The sequence below is a fragment of the Somniosus microcephalus genome, chromosome 1 (assembly GCF_052327205.1).
Source record: "Somniosus microcephalus isolate GS21.2 chromosome 1, FLI_Smic_1.0, whole genome shotgun sequence".
Taxonomy (NCBI): Eukaryota; Metazoa; Chordata; class Chondrichthyes; order Squaliformes; family Somniosidae; genus Somniosus; species Somniosus microcephalus.
Window position 1 is genome coordinate 223,211,869 of NC_140987.1, and position 17,735 is coordinate 223,229,603.

A 17,735-nucleotide genomic window follows, 5' to 3' on the forward strand; every position below is an offset into this window, starting at 1 on the left:
TTTTCAAACACGAATTCCAGGCGTCCCTGGAGGTGAAATGTCAGCGCGTCGGGTAAGTGCATATACGGGGCTTGCACGCGCAGCAAGCCACCGACCCGAATTACTGGGCCAATAAGTTTAATAAAGTTAGTGCTTTCTCTGCATCTGGGATTTTATTTGCTTTACAATAATTTTGTATGCGTTCTACATACATGGCCCAATCTTCGATGTCGCTATCAAAGGTATTAATGTTCCCATGTTTAGGCATCGTTGCAATTAAAAATTTTTTTTTTTAAATTTTATCCCTAGATGGCGGCTTCCCGCTCTTGTCTTCGTCCTCCGCCTACAAAATGGCGGTTTTCCCGCGCTTGGCGGTCTTCACCCACTGGCTGCAATGGCATTTGGCGTGCCACTGCTGCTCCCCTTTCCCAGCGGTTAGTAACTCCCCTGACGCTGTCTCCGCTTCACCGCAGCTCCCTCGGGCATTCGCGCTTCCCCGATGTCGCGCCTCGCAGCCCTTCTTGCAGCCCGGTTATTAGCACCGGCTGCGTTCGCCTTCACCGCGGCTCTCGCGCCTTCAGTCGCCCCAGACGCTGCGCCATTTTGGCCCGAAAGCGGCCCGATCCTTATCACCAGCCGCGATCGATGTCCCCGCGCTGCGCCTTTCGGCCCGAATGCGGCCCGGCCCTTATCTCCGGTCGCGATCGATCTCACCGCCCTTATTCCTCCGTCTTCCTCCCCCCCGTCTGTACAGCCAATGCGGCCGACTTTCTGCTCGCGTCGCTGACCGGCTTACCCACCGCCGAAGTAGAAAGAAGATAGCTGACTGCCGCTGATGGAGGCTTCGAGTTCAGGATGTCTTCTGCACTCCGGGTTCTCGATGCCTGCCGCGCAACGTGTCTTCCAACAGGGTGATGAGGGTGGATGCCTCTCTTCGACGCCCGTTCTGTGGACGAAGCCGTCGTGGATATAAACTGCCGCAGGGTAAGAATCGGACTCGTCGCCACTGTTAAGTCTGTGTGTTCCAGTTGTATTAAGATTAATTACTGACACAGACTACAAGAATAAAGTTTCAACAGGTCTTTACTAGTTGGAGGTCTGGACTATACTAAATACAATATCACTACACAGTACTTATATACCGGTGGTCACCACCGGTATTACGTATACAGCAGCCAGAGAAAGTAGTACATCACTTAAGGTGGAACAGGCTTAAGTTCTCTTACGGTGGAACAGGTTACATACACCACAGCCATCTCTGACCAATTCCCCATATCGCTCTCCGCCCACGTCCCCCTTCCCCCCTCCAACCCTATTTCCTTCTTTGCCTGCCCCTGGAAAAAACTCTCTCCCAACTCTCTTACAATTGCACCTACGAGATCCCAACTGACCAGCCTTTGGCCCTCCATTCACCATGACATTTCTGCAACTACCGATCTGCTCAACCACACCCTCACCGCCACTTTTGATGCCCCAGTCCCTATTAAAACAATTACTCTCTCTCACCCTGACCATTCCCCCTGGTACGACCTTCATCTCTGCTCTCTTAAGTCCAAGGGACTCAGACTTGAACAGATATGGCGGACAACTGGTTTAGTCATTCACTGCCACAACTGGCTGGACCACATAAAGCATTATCGGGTACTGCTCTCACCTGCTAAAATTGCTCACTATTCCAGAATCATTCTGGAATGTAAAGATAAACCCCGGCTTCTATTCTCTACTGCTAACCGTCTTCTTAAACCCCTCTCCCTTGTCTCCTCCACCCTTACCTCCAACAACAAGTGTGAGGAGCTCATGGACTTCTTTGTCTCTAAGATTGAGACAATCCGTTCAGCTGCCTCTGCCACTTCCCCTCCTTCCCCTAGCCCACCAGGCCAAACTTCCTCTAAGGTCGCCCCCTGCCCTGGCCCTGAATTCACATCTTTCTCCAGTTTCTCTCTGATCTCCCCTCATGACCTCTTGTCCATAAGACCCACTTCCTGATCCCTCAACCCTATTCCCACCAAAATGCTGACCACCCAACTTCCTTTTCTGGCTCCCATGTTAGCTGACATTGTTAACGGTTCCCTCTCCCTCAAATCTGCCGTCATCACCTCTCTCCTCAAAAAACAACCCTTGACCCCTTCGTCCTTGCAAACTGCTACCCCATCTCCAACCTCCCTTTCCTCTCCAAAGTCCTTGAACATGTTGTCGCCTCCCAAATCCATGCCCACCTTGCCCGCAATTCCATGTTTAAATCCCTCCAATCAGGTTTCTGCCCCTGCCACAGTACCAAAACGGCTCTCATCAAAGTCACAAATTACATCCTTTGTGACTGTGATAAAGGTAAACTATCCCTCCTTGTCCTTCATGACTTGTCTACAGCCTTTGACATGGTTGATTACTCCATCCTCCTCCACGCCTCTCCACTGTCGCCCAGCTGGGTGGGGCTGCACTCGCCTGGTTCCATTCTTATCTATCTAATCGTAGCCAGAGAATCACCTGCAATGGCTTCTCTTCCTGCTCTCGCATTGTTACCTCTGGTGTCCCCCAAGGATCTATCCTAGGCCCCCTCCTATTTCTCATCTACATGCTGCCCCTTAGCGACAACATCCGAAAACACAGCCTCAGTTTCCACATGTACGCTGACAACACCAGCTCTACCTCACCACCACTTCTCTCAACCTCTCCACGGTCTCTAAGTTGTCAGACTTTGAATGAGCATAAATTTTCTCCTATTAAATATTGGGAAGGCCGAAGCCATTGTTTTCGGTCCCCGCCACAAACTCTGTTCCCTAGCCACTGACTTCACATTGTTCGCAACATTGGTGTCATATTTGACCCTGAAATGAGCTTCTGACCACATATCCACAGCATAACTAAGACCGCCTATTTCCTCCTCCGTAACATCGCCTGTCTCCACCCTTGCCTCAGCTCATCCGCTGCTGAAACCCTCATCCATGCCTTTGTTACCTCTAGACTTGACTATTCTAACGCACTCCTGGTTGGCCTTCCACATTCTACCTTACGTAAACTTGAGGTCATCCAACACTTGACTGCCCACATCCTAACTTGCACCCACCAAGTCCCGTTTACCCATCACCCCTGTGCTCGCTGACCTACATTGGCTCCCAGTTAAGCAACGCCTTGATTCTAACATTCTCATCCTTGTTTTCAAATCCCTCCATGGCCTCGCCCCTCCCTATCTCTGTAATCACCTCCAGCCCCACAACCTCCGATATATCTGCGCTCCTCTAATTCTTCCTTCTTGAGCACCCCTGATTATAATCGCTCAACCATTGGTGGCCGTGCCTTCTATTGCCTAGGCCCACAGCTCTGGAATTCCCCTGCTAAACCTCTCCGCCTCTCTACCTTTCTTTCCTCTTTTAAGATACTCCTTAAAACTTACCTCTTTGACCAAGCTTTTTGTCATCTTCCCTAGTTTCTCCTTATGTGGCTCGGTGTCAAATTTATGTCTAATAATACTCCTGTGAAGTGCCTTGGGATGTTTTACTACGTTAAAGGTGCTATATAAATACTAGTTGTTGTTGTTGTTCCTGAGACTTTCCACCACTGAGCTGCATGCACGTCATGGCACAGCCCTGTGCTAATGAGACTGAAAGTGCTCTGGAGTCAATAGTAAGCACATTGTAGAAACTTGCACTCATAGCTGATGGGCCATGCCCTGGACTTTCCATGCTGTCCTGAACTAATTGGAGCTTACTATCTCTGGGCACAAGTGATTTGTGTGCACCTTTGTGATGGTGCAGAACCTTCCTTTTGAAAGAAGAGTGCAAGATGCCCCAATCTGAAATGGAATCTGAATCTTGAACCCTGGACTTGCTGGACCTCTGTGCAGCCTGTCGCAGGCATCCCTCCAACACTGGCCTATGCCTCACCCTGTGGTGTCTTTCTTCCTCACTAATTAAATCCCTTGCAATGTGTGTCTCTGGGCTGGAGTATGGCTGTATGATGATGATGCACAGTGCTGCTGAATGACTGCTTGTTGATCTTAGGATATATCCTGGCAGAACATTCTACCAGTTCGCATGGACGAGCACCCACAGTCAAGGCTCTGTAGTCGGAATCCTTCACAGCACTACTGGGGACCTGAGGTGGAGGGTGCTGCACAGTGCAGTAGCTCATCTCACCGGCACAGAAAGCAGAATGGCTGCGAGCTGTCAAAAGTTGCAGCATTCAGCTTTCTGTTCTGGAGAGATCTCTAAATCAGCCTGAGAGGAAGGAATTAACTTGGAGTACAGATTGTCAGTGTTTGACAGCTTCAAACAGCTGTCAACTGCTGATATTTCATCTGTCAAAAACTTTTGACAGATGAAATGTCAATCTGTGACGTCACCTGTTGCCGGGTGGCCCTTAATTGGCCTGCTGAGCCCGCTGGGCGGGCTCAACAAGGTCAATCAAGTGAAAATCGCGTGGATTGGCCACAACTCGATGGAGGTGGGACTACAACCCCGAAAGTTGTAGTCCCGCCTCCTACACGCCTCCTCAATCAAAATCCAGCCCAAGGACTCATCAAACAACAGAGAATGTCAGTGTTTGACAGCTTCACAGAGCTGTCAAACAATGACAATTCATCTGTCAAAAATATTTGATAGATGAAACGTCATACACTGACGTTCTCTGTAACCGGCTTCCCCTTAATTGGCCTGCTAAGCTCGCTGGGCAGGCTTAACAAGGTCAATCAAGGGAAAATAGCGTGGGTTGGCCAGAAGTCGATGGAGGCGCGACCAAAACCCGACAATTGGGAGTCCCACCTCCAAAAGCTCCCCATTGGCAAAATCCAGCCCTGAGGTCAGCAAGAGCAGTCACTCCTCCCTGTTGCACATGTTCACAGCTCTGGTATGCACCCAGGCAGCCATCAAATATGACAAATTGGGCTGGATTTTCATTGAGGAGTCGGGTAGGAGGCGGGACTACAACTTTCGGGGTTGTAGTCCCGCCTCCATCGAGTTCTAGCCAACCCACGCGATTTTGACTTGATTGACCTTGTTGAGCCCGCCCAGCGGGCTCAGCAGACCAATTAAGGGCCACTCGACAACAGGTGACGTCACAGATTGATATTTCATAGAAACATAGAAACATAGAAGATAGGAGCAGGAGTAGGCCATTCGGCTCTTCGAGCCTGCTCCGCCATTCAATGAGATCATGGCTGATCATCCAAATTCAGTACCCTGTCCCTGCCTTCTCCCCATATCCCTTGATCCCTTTAGCCTTAAGAAATATATCCAACTCTTTTTTGAATATATTTAATGAACTGGCCTCCACCGCCCTCTGTGGCAGAGAATTCCACAGGTTCACCACTCTCTGGGTGAAGAAATTCCTCCTCATTTCAGTCCTAAATGGCTTACCCCTTATCCTTAGACTATGACCCCTAGTTCTGGACTCCCCGGCCATCATAAACATCCTTCCTGCATCTAGACTGTCCAGGCCTGAGAGAATTTTATAAGTTTCGATGAGATCCCCTCTCAAACTTCTAAACTCCAGTGAGTATAAGCCCAATCGACACAATCTCTCCTCATACGTCATTCCTGCCATCCCAGGTATCAGCCTGGTGAATCTTCGCTGCACTCCTTCCATGGCAAGAACGTCCTTCCTCAGGTAAGGCGACCAAAACTGCACACAATACTCAAGGTGCGGTCTCACCAAGGCCCTGTACAACTGTAGCAAGGCATCCTTGTTCCTGTACTCGAACCCTCTTGCTACGAAGGCCAACATACCATTTGCCTTCTTAACCGCCTGCTGCACCTGCATGCTTACCTTCAGCGACTGGTGCACAAGAACACCCAGGTCTCTTTGCACTTCCCCTTCTCCCAATCTATAGCCATTCAAATAATAATCTGCCTTCCTGTTTTTGCCACCAAAGTGGATAACCTCACATTTATCCACATTATAGTGCATTTGCCATGTTTCTGCCCAATCACCCAATCTGTCCAAATCATACTGGAGTTTCACGACATCCTCCTCACAGCTTACCCTCCCACCCAGCTTTGTGTCGTCTGCAAATTTGGAGATATTGCATCCAATTCCCTCGTCCAGATCATTAATATATATTGTGAACAGCTGGGGTCCTCGGACCGATCCTTGCGGTACCCCACTAGTCACTGCCTGACCCGTTTATTCCAACTCTTTGCTTTCTGTCCGCCAACCAGTTCTCTATCCAAGTCAATACCTTGCCTCCAAATCCATGTGCCTTAATTTTGCACGCTAATCTCTTATGTGGGACCTTATCGAAAGCCTTCTGAAAGTCCAAATACACCACATCCACTGGTTCTCCCTTATCTATTTTACCAGTTACATCCTCAAAAAATTCCAGTAGATTAGTCAAGCATGATTTACCTTTTGTAAATCCATGTTGACTTTGTCCGATCCTGTCACTGCTTTCCAAGTGCTCTGCTATTACATCTTTTATAATAGATTCTAGCATTTTCCCCACTGCCGATGTCAGGCTTACCGGTCTATAATTTCCCGCTTTTTCTCGACCACCTTTTTTGAATAGTGGGGTAACATTAGCTACCCTCCAATCCATGGGTACTGTTCCAGAGTCTATCGAGTTCTGGAAGATGACCAGCAATGCATCTACTATTTCTAGGGCCACTTCCTTAAGTACCCTGGGATGTAGATTATCAGGCCCTGGGGATTTATCGGCCTTTAGTCCCATCAATTTTCCTAACACCATTTCCCTACAAATACTGATTTCTTTCAGTTCCACCCTTTCTTCAGGCCCTATGTTCCCCGGCATCTCTGGGAGGTTATTTGTGTCCTCCTTTGTGAAGACAGAACCAAAGTATGAATTTCGTCGGCCTGCCATTTCTTTGTTTCCCATTATAAATTCCCCTGATTCTGACTGCAAGGGACCTACGCTTGATTTCACCAATCTTTTTCTCTTCACATATCTATAAAAGCTTTTACAGTCAGTGTGGTAAACCACTGTTATAGTTATCACTGTATATTGTTCTCACTGTTCTCACTGTCACATCACTACACGAGGTCGCCTCTTGTCGCCCTGTTATACCTGGGCTGACCACCTCCGACTCCGCCCATTACCTGCCCAGGTATAAAGGTAGCTGACTGGCTAGTATTCCTCCCTGTTGGATCGGATCACCCACGAGGGTGGGCTCTGTTATTTAGCCAATAAAAACCTTCAGTTACGTTCTTAACTCGTCGCCTTTTATTGGACTAATTGATAGGCATATCAATTTTATTGACTAAATTTTAAAGATGTCTGATAATGAACAGCAACAGCAAGGAGCTCACCCAGCAGCACAGCAACAGCAGCCTCCAGACAATGGGCCACACCAGCCGGCTTGGCTGCAAGCCTTGAAACCACCATACCTGGATCTAAACCCACAGGCACCAAACTCAGCCAACGACTTCAAACACTGGCTGGACTGCTTCGAATCGTACCTGGAGGAAGCCGTCGTCCCTCAGAGATCCAAACTAAGAGTCCTGAAAGCCCAAGCGAGCCCGAGAGTATATACACTCATCCAGGACATGACTACGTACGACGACGCCATCAACCTACTGAAACAGCAGTACCGGAGCCCGGTAAACTACATGTAGGCATCTCTTAAGATCTCGCCAGCAACAGCCAGGAGAATCGATAGCTGAATTTTCACGAGCGCTGAGACAACTCGGCAGGAACTGTGACTTTAAAGCGGTGACGGCTACTGCGAACATGGAAGACAATGTCCGCGACGCCTTGGTGAGAGGCCTACGTTCCGACTACACACGGCAAAGACTGCTTGAAGCTAAGGACATAGACCTGGACAAGGCCGAAGCCCTCGCCCTCACCCTAGAGGCCACCCAGCAAGACCAGGAAGCGTTTGCCAGGTACTATTCGCGACCCTGGGACTCGGGCCCGACCCCCACCCCACCACCCTTCACAGCGCTGCCCCCGGGACCTACCTCAGCGTCTGCATCACGGATCCGACCGGGCCCGCTAGCCCCGGTATCGGCCCCGACATCAGGCAACCCCGATCGGGCCGCTGGCTGCTTCTTTTGCGGCCAGGAGAAGCATCCGAGGTCGCGCTGCCCAGCCAAAAACTCGACCTGCAAAACCTGCCTCAAGAAAGGCCACTTCTCCAAGGCCTGCAGAAGCAAATCCTCAGAAGCCAGCAGTGCCTCATGCGAACCCTGGGGGCGGCCATCTTTGTGCGGGGCAGCCGAAGCCTGCAGAGCCTCATGGGAAAACCAGGGGCGGCCATCTTTGTGCGGGGCAGCCGAAGCCTGCAGAGCCTCATGGGAAAACCAGGGGCGGCCATCTTTGTGCGGGGCAGCCGAAGCCTGCAGAGCCTCATGGGAACAGCAGGGGCGGCCATCTTTGTGCGGGGCAAACGATTTAAACAGAGCCTCATGTGAACTACGGGGGCCGCCATCTTCGCCGCCATCTTGTCATGACAACGACGCGCTCATCTACACCCTAGCTTCCGTGACCCTGGATCAAGCCCGCCCGCACCACCTGGCCAGCTCAATGATGGACATCAAAGTCAACGGCCACGCCACGACCTGCCTGTTCGACAGCGGAAGCACGGAGAGCTTCATCCACCCAGACACGGTGAGCCACTACTCCCTCCCCGTCCTGCCAACGTGCAGCCGCATCTCGATGGCATCGAGGTCGCACGCCACAGACATCAGCGGCTACTGTGTCGTGACATTGTCGGTTAAAGGGACAGAGTATAAAAATTTTAAACTCCTCGTACTCCCCCAGCTGTGCGCTGCCGTCATACTAGGGCTGGACTTCCAATCCCACCTCCAAAGTGTAACCCTAGCATACGGTGGACCCCTCCCCCCACTCACAGTCGACAACCAGCGAAAGTTAAACCGCCCACCGCGTAACACCTGCAGCCTATCCACCCTCAAGGTACCGCCACCTTCCCTGTTCGCTAACCTCACCCCCGACTGCAAACCTGTCGCTACTAAGAGCAGGCGGTACAGCGCTGGGGACAGAGCCTTCATTAGCTCTGAGGTGCAGCGACTCCTGAAAGAGGGCATTATTGAGGGGAGCAGCAGCCCCTGGCGTGCCCAGGTGGTGGTAGTCAAGACCGGCGACAAAAATCGCCTGGTTATCGACTACAGCCAGACCATAAACAGATACACCCAGCTGGACGCATACCCCCTCCCCCGCATATCAGACATGGTCAATGAGATTGCACAATACCGCGTATTCTCGACCATCGACCTCAAGTCGGCCTACCACCAACTCCCCATCAGCCCGGAGGACAGCCAGTACACCGCCTTCGAGGCGAATGGCCGCCTCTACCAATTCCTTAGGGTCCCCTTTGGTGTCACCAACGGGGTCTCGGTTTTCCAACGGGAGATGGACCGGATGGTTGACCAGAACGGACTACAGGCCACTTTCCCCTATCTCGATAACGTCACCATCTGCGGCCGCAACCGGCAGGACCATGACGTGAATCTGGAGAAATTCCTCCGTACGGCCCAACGGCTGAACCTCACCTACAATAAGGAGAAATGCGTGTTTAACACAGCGCGCCTTGCCATCCTTGGCTGTGTAGTAGAGAACGGAGTCATCGGCCCCGACCCCGAAAGAATGCGCCCCCTCATGGAGCTACCCCTCCCCCACTGTCCAAAAGCACTTAGGAGAACCCTGGGGCTTTTCGCCTACTATGCCCAATGGGTACCCAATTATGCGGACAAAGCCAGACCCCTCCTGAAAACCACATCCTTCCCCCTCACGGAAGAGGCGTGCGCGGCCTTCTCCCTCATTAAGGGAGACATAGCCAAGGCCACAATGCACGCAGTGGATGAGTCAATCCCCTTCCAAGTGGAGAGCGATGCATCCGACTTCGCCCTAGCCGCTACCCTTAACCAGGAGGGTAGGCCGGTAGCCTTCTTCTCAAGGACCCTACAGGGCCCCGAGACCCGACACTCGTCGGTCGAGAAGGAAGCCCAGGCAATTGTGGAGGCAGTACGGCGCTGGAGGCACTACTTGGCAGGCAAACGATTTACCCTCCTCACCGACCAACGCTCGGTTGCCTTCATGTTTAATAACAAGCTGAGGGGCAAGATCAAGAACGACAAAATCTTGAGGTGGAGAATCGAGCTTTCCACCTATGATTATGAGATCTTGTACCGGCCCGGTAAACTGAATGACCCCCCTGATGCTCTTTCACGCATTACATGCGCCAGCGCGCAAAGTGATAGACTTCAGACCCTCCACAATGACCTCTGCCACCCCGGAGTCACCAGACTCTACCATTTCATTAAGGCCCGCAACCTGCCATACTCCATCGAGGAGGTCAGGACCATGACCAGGAACTGCCAGATCTGTGCTGAGTGCAAACCGCACTTCTATAAGCCGGACAGAGCAAGCCTGATCAAGGCCACCCGCCCCTTCGAGCGTCTGAGCATCGACTTCAAGGGGCCCCTACCGTCATCCGACCGTAATGTGTACTTCCTCAACATCGTTGATGAGTACTCCCGTTTCCCCTTTGCCTTCCCCTGCCCAGACATGACCAGTAACACGGTCATTAAATGCCTGAACAAACTCTTCGCCTTGTTCGGGTTCCCGAACTATATACATAGTGACCGGGGCGCCTCCTTCATGAGCGAGGAACTCCGTCAGTTCCTATTGGAGAGGGGTATTGCAGCAAGCAGGACCACCAGCTACAACCCCCGAGGGAACGGCCAGGTGGAAAGAGAGAACGCGACGGTATGGAAGGCCACCCTCTTAGCCTTAAAGTCTAAGGGCCTCCCAACCTCCCGCTGGCAAGAGGTCCTCCCGATTGCGCTGCACTCCATCCGGTCACTACTTTGCACTGCCATTAACACCACCCCCCATGCCCGAATGTTTGTCTTCCCCAGGAAGTCGACTACGGGAACCACCCTACCAACCTGGCTGACCTCTCCGGGACCCGTCTTGCTGCGAAAGCACGTGAGGGCCCATAAAATGGACCCCCTGGTCGAGAAGGTGAACCTCCTGCACGCCAACCCCCAGTACGCCTATGTGGCTTACCCAGACGGACGGGAGGACACTGTCTCCTTACGAGACCTCGCACCCTCACCCCCCCCTCCCAACCCCCCGAGTCCAGCCGAGGTAGACGGCATGCCGGAACCCCACGAGCCTTTGCCGACTACGCAGACACCAGCTTTAACACCGGATAATGTAACACCGCCGCTGCGACGATCGGAGAGGCTAACGAAGCCTCCGGACAGACTGACATACCAGAGCTGGTAATACACTTCACCCCGCCGGACTCTAATCTAAACAAGGGGTGAATGTGGTAAACCACTGTTATAGTTATCACTGTATATTGTTCTCACTGTTCTCACTGTCACATCACTACACGAGGTCGCCTCTTGTCGCACTGTTATACCTGGGCTGACCACCTCCGACTCCGCCCATTACCTGCCCAGGTATAAAGGTAGCTGACTGGCTAGTATTCCTCCCTGTTGGATCGGATCACCCACGAGGGTGGGCTCTGTTATTTAGCCAATAAAAACCTTCAGTTACGTTCTTAACTCGTCGCCTTTTATTGGACTAATTGATAGGCATATCAGTCAGTTTTTATGTTCCCTGAAAGCTTACTCTCATATTCTATTTTCCCTATCTTAATTAATCCCTTTGTACTCCTTTGTTGAATCCTAAACTACTCCCAATCCTCAGGATTATTGCTTTTTCTGGCCAATTTATATGTCCTCTCCTTGGATCTTATGCTATCCCTAATTTCCCTTGTTAGCCACGGTTGAGTCACCTTTTTTGTTTTATTTTTATGCCAAACTGGGATGAACAAATTCTGTAGCTCATCCATTCGGTCTTTGAATGTTTGCCATTGCCTATCCACCGTCAACCCTTTGAGTGCCATTCCCCAATCAATCCTACCCAACTCTCTCCTCAGACCATCGTAGTTTCCTTTATTTAAATTGAGGACCCTAGTCTCTGAGTCAACTACTTCATTCTCCATCTTAATGAAGAATTCGATCATATTATGATCGCTCAGACCCAAGGGGCCTTGTACAACAAGATTGCTAATTAATCCTTTCTCGTTACATAATACCCAGTCTAAGATGGCCTGATCTCTGGTTGGTTCCTCGACATATTGGTCCAGGAAACCATCCCGTAAACACTCCAGGAATTCCTCCTCCACTGTATTGTTACTAATTTGGTTGGCCCAATCTATATGTAGATTAAAGTCACCCATGATGACTGCTGTGCCCTTATTGCACGCTTCTTTAATTTCCCTTTTAATGCCATCCCCAACCTTCGCCTTACTGTTGGGAGGTCTATATACCACTCCCACTAATGTTTTTTTCCCCTTAGTATTTCTCAATTCTACCCATACAGATTCCACATTATCAGAGCTAATATCCTTCATTACAATTGTATTAATCCCTTCTTTAACCAGTAATGCTACCCCACCTCCCTTTCCTTTTTGCCTATCTTTCCTGAATATCAAATACCCCTGGATGTTGAGTTCCCAGTCTTGGCCATCCTTGAGCCACGTTTCCGTCATCCCAACCAAATCATATTCATTTACCTTTATTTGCGCAGCCAATTCGTCCAGCTTATTACAAATGCGCCTCGCATTAAGACACAAAGCATTCAGGCTTGTTTTTTTAACGCTCTTAGACCTATTAGAATTATTATTTACTGTGGCCATATTTGATTTAAACCGTTGATTTCTCTGACTGCCACTTTTGTTTTTCTCCTTCCTATCTTTTGCTTTTAATCCCTGTTTCCCTTTCCTCTGTCTCCCTGCTCAGGTTCCCAACCCCCTGCCATTTTAGTTTACCCCCCCCCCGAACAGTGCTAGCAAACCTCCCCGCAAGGATATTTGTCCCGCTCTGGTTCAGGTGCAACCCGTCCGACTTGTACAAGTCCCACCTTCCCCAGAAGCAGGCCCAGTGATCCAGGAAACTAAAGCCCTCCCTCCTGCACCAACTCTTTAGCCACGCATTCATCTGCTCTATCCTCCTATTCCTATACTCACTAGCACGTGGCACCAGGAGTAATCCAGAGATTACAACCTTTGAGGTCCTGCTCTTTAATCTGCTACCTAGCTCCCTAAATTCTTGCTGCAGGACCTCATCCCTCTTCCTACCCATGTCATTGGTCCCAATGTGAACCACGACCTCTGACTGTTCACCCTCCCCCTTCAGAATGCCCTGCAGCCATTCAGTGACATCCTTGACCCTGGCACCAGGGAGGCAACAAACCATCCTGGAGTCACGTCTATGGCCACAGAAACGCCTATCTGTACCCCTTACGATAGAATCCCCTACCACTATTGCTCTCCCGCTCTTTTTCCTCCCTTCCTGAGCAGCAGAAGCACCCCTGGTGCCAGGAAGTTGGCTGCTGCTGCCTTCCTCTGGTAAGTTATCCCCCTCAACAGTATCCAAATCGGTATACCTGTTTAAGAGTGGGATGGCCACAGGGATCCCCTGCACTACCTGCCTGCCTCTACTGCTCTGCCTGATGGTCACCCATTTTTCTTCTGCCTGTGCAGCCCTTACCTGCGGTGTGACCAACTCACTAAACGTGTTATCCACGACCCTCTCAGCATCGTGAATGCTCCAAAGCCCATCCATCCACAGCTCCAGCACCGCAATGCGGTCTGCTAGTAGCCGCAGCTGGATGCATTTCTGGCACACGTGGTCATCAGGGACACCGGCAGTGTCCCTGAATTCCCACATAGAGCAAGAGGAGCATAACATGGGGCTGGGCTCTCCTGGCATGACTTACCCTTTAATTAATTTAAATTAATTCACTATCACCAATTAAAGATAAACTCTAAGGCGCTTGTATGGTTTACCAACAGTCCCTGCTACACCAGAAAAGACGTTAGCAACTATAAACTACAGAGTTAAAGTTTAAAAAAGAGAAATACCCACCAACCAATCACTTACCTGCTCCCTGGTGATGTCACACTCTGATTACTTTTTACCTCTCTCCCCGCTGCTGAGTTGGTGAGCCTCGGTGCTCTCCTGGTCCGATCTGGTTGGGCCTCGCCTCGCTCCTCCTTATATACTGCCGCCTCGGTGCTCTGCTGGTCCGATCTGGTTGGGCCTCGCCTCGCTCCTCCTTATATACTGCCGCCTTGGTGCTCTCCTGGTCCGATCTGGTCGGGCCTCGCCTCGCTCCTCCTTATATACTGCCGCCTCGGTGCTCTCCTGGTCCGATCTGGTTGGGCCTCGCCTCGCTCCTTCTTATATACTGCCACCTCGGTGCTCTCCTGGTCCGATCTGGTCAGGCCTCGCCTCGCTCCTCCTTATATACTGCTGCCTCGGTGCTCTCCTGGTCCGATCTGGTCGGGCCTCGCCTCGCTCCTCCTTATATACTGCTGCCTCGGTGCTCTCCTTTTGACAGATGAAATATTAGTGTTTCACAGCTGTTTGAAGCTGTCAAACACTGACAATCTGTATTCTAAGTTAATTCCTTCCTCTCAGGATGATTTAGAGATCTCCCTGGAACAGAAAGCTGAATGCTGCAATTTTTGACAGCTCGCAGCCATTCTGCTTTCTGTGCTGGTGAGGTGAGGGACTCCCGAGACCTGAATGAAGGAAGGCTGTAAAGGTAAGTAAAGGTATGTAAAACTTCTTTAAACACTTTACACACACCAAACACACTTACCTTTGCACTCATGCACCCATCACTCAACTGAACACCGGACATCTCGACCCCTCCAAGCCCTTCATTCCGACGGTCCGCCTCCTCTAACTTGGCGTGGTTTGGAGCCGTCGGGAATACCACACTTCAACATTAAAAATAGGGATTAGGCTAAAAACTGCCTGTTAACAGGCAGTTAATTGCCACTAATCCCCTTTTTGCCTTGAGGAGGTGGGTCCCAGTGTGGGGTGGGTAGCCGCCTCCTTTGAAACTGGCATGGAGGCGGGTTGGTGGCGGGATGGGTTCGTGCCCCCTGATTTCGGGATTTTAACCCCCCACATGCCTCCAATCCTGTCTCCATGGCCCAATGAAAATCCTGCCCATTGTGTCTACCAGTTCCCTTCGAGCCTTTTGTAACCAATAGGTGAATAGACCAAAGGAAAAAAAAAATCACTTTTCTTCCTCCCAGGTGTGGCGGGCTCGGTTTGCATCTGGATGTTGATGAAATTGTTAATCTCAAAAATGTTTTAAAAGACTTGCTCAGATGTTTGAATTGGAGGAAGACAAAACAAATGTGCTTGTACACGCAAATAGCTGAGTTAACAATTCCTAGCATAGCAAATCGTTCCAAATTCTAATTATTTTACTGATAATATCCAAATACAAAGCAGACACAAGAAGAACTTCCATAACTTCACTGCATTGTATAGAATCAGTATATGAAAGAATTAGTAGGGTAATATTGTAAGAAAGATGTCCTTCGTTATTTGACCAATGCTTGATGAAGCAGTCTGCTGCACCTAACTTCAATTCAGATGCAAGCAAGTAACAAACAGAATAATATCTGAAAAATGCTCGAGCAAGATGTATTGCATTTCACCATATACTATTTTTTGTATTACAGAAATCCATACAAAACTCTGTCTCAATAATAAACCCATTTCACTGCCTCTAAATTAACTAATGAGCAGTTCTACTGTAATTCATTTAAATGATTTTTACTCATGGGCAAATATTAATTTTAGATTTCTAATTTTGTATTTCAGATAACTTCTTCATATTGATTGCAGTAAGGGCTTTTACAGGACATGTTACAGATTTTGAAGATATTCCTTACCCTGATGAAAGCGAAACGAACAAAAATTCCAAAGACACCATTGTTTTTATTAATATTACAGAGACTGTAGGGCGATACTTGGATGACTATATTTATTCCCTCCGTTTATACGTTTGTTGTTGCAGTGAGTTTGCCTCTGAACTGCCTGACAATCTTAATATTTATTTTTTTAATTAAAATGAGTTCACCAGTTGTGATATACATGGTGAATTTAGCATTTGTTGATGTAGTCTTTGTGCTGTAGCTTCCCCTAAAGGTTTCTTACTATTTTTCGATAATAACTGGAGGATTGATTCTTTTTTGTGCCGCTTGGTTCCTGACACATTTTATGCTCATATATATTATTCCATACTATTGTTGATGTGCATAAGTGTTGACAGATATTTTGCTGTGGTATATCCAATCCACTCCTCCCAATGGAGGACCAGGAAACTTGCTGTTGCATTCTGCTGTGTTAGGTGTCTAGTATCTGTTGCTGGGGCTTTATGTCTTTACCTTACAGAACAAACCACATACATGATAAACCTCAATATCACCACCTGCCATGATGTGCTACCTAGACCCACAGTACAGAATTATTTCCTCTACTATTTCCCTACCCTATATATCCTGTTCTTTCTGTTGCCTCTGAGTGTGACCTTATTCTGCTATATATCAATTATTAGAAGCCTTAGGTCTTCCAACGTGGCAAACACATTCAGAAAAAATCATGCTAGCCTTCTTGCTTTCATCATGCTTCTTGTGTTCATTATATGCTTTGCATATATCCTTTTACTCAAACATTATTTTCACATTTATCATGCAGAAAATAACACCCTCTATTTTAAGAACATAAGAAATAGGAGCAGGAGTGGGCCATTCGGCCCCTCAAGCCAGCTCCGCCATTCAATAAGATCATGGCTGATCTGATCTTGGCCTCAACTCCACTTTCCTGCCTGTTCCCCATAACCCTCGACTCCCCTGTAGTTCAAAAATCTGTCTATCTCCGCCTTGAATATATTCACTGACTCCGCCTCCACAGCTCTCTGGGATAGAGAATTCCAAAGATTCACGACCCTCTGAGAGAAGAAATTCCTCCTCATCTTGATCTTAAATGGGCGACCCCTTATTCTGAAACTATGCCCCCTAGTTCTAGATTCCCCCACAAGGGGAAACATCCACTCAGCATCTTGCTTAGATACTGTCCATGTGCACGGGCAGTTTGATCTGTTGCCTTGACCTTCTCATTTATTATTATGCCTCGTCCTTATTCCAGGCAAAGTTTCAGAATCTAGGCTGCAGGGAAGCTGATAAATCTGGCAGTCATCATAAAATTGAGAATGAATAAAATGGGCAACTTTACTCCCTTTGGTGACCATTATGTTTCCTTACCTTTATGAAAAGAAACCACTTCTGAGACGCAATTGAATCCATTGGTAACACGAAACAGTCATGGGGCTGGATTTTCATTGAGGAGTCGGGTAGGAGGCGGGACTACAACTTTCAGGGTTGTAGTCCCGCCTCCATCGAGTTCTAGCCAACCCACGCGAGTTAGACATGATTGACCTTGTTGAGCCCGCCCAGCAGGCTCAGCAGGCCAATTAAGGGCCACCCGGCAACAGGTGACATCACAGATTGATATTTCATCTGTCAAGACCTTTTGACAGATGAAATATCAGTGTTTCACAGCTGTTTAAAGCTGTCAAACACTGACAATCTGTACTCCAAGTTAATTCCTTCCTCTCAGGCTGATTTAGAGATCTCCCCGGAACAGAAAGCTGACTGCTGCAAATTTTGACAGCTCGTAGCCATTCTGCTTTCTGTGCCGGTGAGATGAGGGACTCCCGAGACCTGAAGGAAGGAAGGCTGTAAAGGTAAGTAAAGGTTAGTAGAACTTCTTTAAACACACCAAACACACTTACCTTTGCACTCATGCACCCATCACTCACCTGAACACCGGACATCTCGACCCCTCCAAGCTGTTCATCCCGACGGTCCGCCTCCTCTAACTTGGCGTGGTTTGGATCTGTCGGGAATCCCACACTTCAACATTAAAAATAGGGATTAGGCTAAAAACTACCTATTAACTAC

The 17,735-nt window shown here is 49.1% G+C and overlaps 1 pseudogene; it reads left to right on the forward strand.

The window, feature by feature from the left end:
• The first annotated feature begins 1,556 nt into the window (after positions 1-1,556).
• LOC147124629 (proteinase-activated receptor 1 pseudogene) lies at positions 1,557-16,992 on the forward strand (annotated as a pseudogene).
• Positions 16,993-17,735: the final 743 nt, after the last annotated feature.